Source organism: Sceloporus undulatus, chromosome 9 (genome assembly GCF_019175285.1).
Source record: "Sceloporus undulatus isolate JIND9_A2432 ecotype Alabama chromosome 9, SceUnd_v1.1, whole genome shotgun sequence".
In the NCBI taxonomy this organism is placed as follows: Eukaryota; Metazoa; Chordata; class Lepidosauria; order Squamata; family Phrynosomatidae; genus Sceloporus; species Sceloporus undulatus.
Window position 1 is genome coordinate 34323601 of NC_056530.1, and position 3851 is coordinate 34327451.

Below are 3851 nucleotides of genomic sequence, written 5' to 3' on the forward strand. Positions count from 1 at the left end.
CACCCTACCTCTCAAACCTTCTCTTCTCCATTCTCCAGGCTAAATCACCTGGGCCCTCCTTTCTCCTGCCACTGAGCTCCCCCCTTAAACTCCCACCATCTCTAGCCTTAAAGCATTTTCACAGAAGGTCAGTGCTCAGTTAGTTGCATGTCTTACATTGTAGTATCTGTCTATGTCCTCTCATAGCTGCCCTCCCCATTCGTTGTCTTCTGATTCCTTGACTGCAGTCCCTGCTCTGATCAGAGTCCAGGTATGAAAATGCTTTTCCTGTCTGTTTCTCACTATCTAGTTGAATCTGTGTCAATCTTCTGTGGTCATTGTTTTTGTTTCTGCCGACCTTCCTGAGTAGTCGTTCCAAGCCTGTGATCTTTTCACTGGTGTCATCTGCTTATCTTAGATCAGTGATGGCGAACCCATGGCACCGCGTGCCAGAGGTGGCACTCAGAGCCCTCCCTGTGGTCACATGTGCCATCGTCCCAGCAAGAGTTGCCAGAGTCTCTTACTAGAAAGCCAGAGGACAGGGCACTTGCTATAAATAAGTGCCTGTTTGGGTTGCAGTGTTGGCACTCGGCCTCCAAAAGGTTCACCATTACTGTCTTAGGCCTGTACAGACTGCCAAAATAAAGCATTTTGGATCTCTTTGAGGTATGCTATTTAATGATGCATGGGTTCTAAGAGTCTGGAGGGTCGCGCCAAAGCCACACTCCCTTCTTAGCACTGGAGGGCCAGCTTTGGTGCAGCTTCTGGATTCTTAGGATGTATGCATCATTTAAAAAGCATACCTCCAAAGAGACCCCAAGCAGCTTTATTTGGCAGTCTGTAACAGGCCTAGATTGTGATATTCCCTTCCTCCTCCTCCTCTTCTGTGTCCCTTCCTGCTTTTGTACAATATATTCTGCACACAAGTTTGAACAGCATGTGGAAACACAGAATGGTTCCCAATTGGCAAAGGGGTCAGGCACGGATGCCTCCTTTCACAACTGTATGCAGAACATATATAAGGAGAGCAGGGTTAGATTCAGACGGAGGCGGAGTGGAGTAGGAGTGGAGATAGAAGATAGAAGTGGAGATAGGAGTGGAGATGAGAAGATAGAAGTGGAGATAGGAGAAGATAGAAGATAGGAGTGGAGATAGGCGTGAAGAAGAAGATAGTGAGTAGATAGGAGTGAAGATAGAAGATAGGTGGGGATAGGGTGAGGAGGAGGCAGTCCTTGTCCAACTCCTTTGCCAATGGGGAACCATTCACTTAGAGACTCTGCTAGTGTGGTATGAAGCAGTATATAAATGACGCTGCTGTTGCTACTTGCCAACGCCGTTTCCACAGGCAGAGACCCTTGCAAGGTTGGACAGGAAGGGTGGGATGCAAGGCGTCCCTGGGGCGGTGTCACCTGGTGCCGTAACCGACGATGTCACCCCCCTTGACCTGTTCCCCCATTTTTTCCACGCACAGAATCTTTTTGCACTATGTTACTTGTAAATCGTTAATTCCCATCCCATTGCTTTACTCCTGATAAATTATCTTCAAAAGAGGATGGAGTTTAGTAAAGAGAAAGCACTATTGATCTTAGACGCATTGGAGGTTGGGGTTGGCAACCATCAGGCCCTGAGGCTGTCAGGGCTCTTGGGAGGAGGGTAGATAGATAGATAGATAGATAGATAGATAGATAGATAGATAGATAGGTTTTCTATTGCCACCATGGGAGAGAGAACATGATAGGCCAATCCAATCCTGCTGGATCTGTAAGAATGTGCCATACAATTTAGTGTGCATATGTGTTTCTTGAACAGCATCCAGAAGATCACAATCAAAACAGAACATTTAGCTATCATGTCCCCCAGCTCTTGACAAGCGGCGTCTGTAGCAAATGTTACAGCACAGAATATGCCTTGTTCAGTGTTCTAGCCAGACAGGCCTCCCAGCTGGTTTTCCACACACACACACCACACATCATTGTGTAGTAGTTGCTAAGCACATTCTGCCCCCATTGATCTCTTTTTGGGTCCCCACTTTCTTAGGGGATATTCCCTCCTTCTGTTAAGGAATTTTGTGGAGGGTGGCTAGAGCTGCTATACATTCGCTCCCAAATTAGGCTGGTGCTGTTTGGGCTGTATCAGAAACAGAAGAAATTATAGGCTTTCTTCCATCATTAATGCATCCTTATACAAGCCATATAACCTTTGCTTTTTAGAATTTATATATTTTTAAAATATTTTCAAGCTGTGAATGCTTGAATCTGTGGATAAAATATCCATGGATATAGAGGGCTGACTTTAGATTTCCTCTCTCTTTGCTGGCAAGCAAAGGCCTTTATCTTTACCCAGGCCTTGGACAACAGAGCTTGCCATTGGGATGTGTTATGGAGCTTTTGGGTGGTTTTCTGGCCCAGATCCGGCTCATTTCTGACGTGACTGCACTTTCAACAATGCGGTTTCATGTCGTAAAGTGAATGTGTTATCAGACACCATTGATTTCTATGGGAGCGCCTTGTGAGACGCTTCAGCAGTGTTTCCGAAGTGACCCCTCATTTTGGTAAAACCGTTTAAAAAGGGACTGCATAGAATTCGCTTCCAAGCTCACTTTGATTGCACTTCGAATTGGTCTGATGTGGAAAAGCACTCCGATGCCACCCCCCTTGGCCCCTAAGTCCTGCTCCGTCATTCCCCTCCTCCTCCTTCATGCCATCTCACCCCCTCTGCCACCTTGCTACCCATCCCATCATTCCCATCATCCCCTGACTCCCCCTGCCTCCCAATCCTGGCCCCAGCAACCTATCCCTGCGACTATCTGGGATCAGGAGGGATCCTCTGACTGCCTCTGCCTCCTGATCCTGGCCCCAGCGATGATCCCATTATCCTCTGACTGCCCCTGCCTCCCGATCCTGGCCCCAGCTACCTACCCCATCATCCTCTGACTGCCCCTGCCTCCCGATCCTGGCCCCAGAGATCCCACCCAGAAGGGCCATGCACCGGCCCCCACCTTGTCTTACCTCGGTTTTCCCTGGGAGAACCGGGCCAACAGCAAGGAGCAGGGTTGGTTGCACAAGCCACCCTGTCCCTCCTTCCTGTAGCCACCGTGTGCAATACGACTCGCATGCCATAGGAGGCATGCATGCCATGTGTTCGTCAACAGGGGCCTATGGTATAAGGGCATTAGCTCTTCCTTATCATTAACTCCCATCAACAGCTTTTTCTTTCTTTTTTTATTGTTTTTATCTTTTTCACATGTACAATATTATATACAAATTAACATCACCAATTCATTTTCTTTATAAACTGTACATACATTCCTCTCCCGATGAACTTCGTTCAAATTCTATTCCCTTCTTCCCAATCCCTTCCCTTTCGCTACACAAATAACAAAATATTAACCATTATCCATTTGTGTTTTCCTCATATGTTCTTACATTTTTCCCCACCTAAGTTATTCAAATACATTGTTAAGGGTTGCCATTCCCTTTCCCAATAGTCTGTCCATCACAGCTTTTTCACAGATACACAGGCACAGGGACAGGCAACAATATATGATTGACAGGACAAGCTTTAGGGTTCTATAGAGGTGTATAAGTCCTCATCTCAGGGTCCACGTTCTGTTCAGATTCTTTGGCATGTGAGATAAAAATACATTTCCTTTAAAGAAGATAGATTCACAAGCACAGCTTTCTGATTTTTCCTGGAATTACTGGGAAAGCAATTCTGCTTCAGAAGTAAGCCTGTTCCGCAGGTGTCAATCATTACTTAACCAAAATGGCACCAGTCACACACAAGAGGGAAGTATCACGGAGAATGGGGAACCATCACGTTTGAAGAAATACAAAAGGAGAAAAAACAAGCAAACTAGGGAAAATTGAATG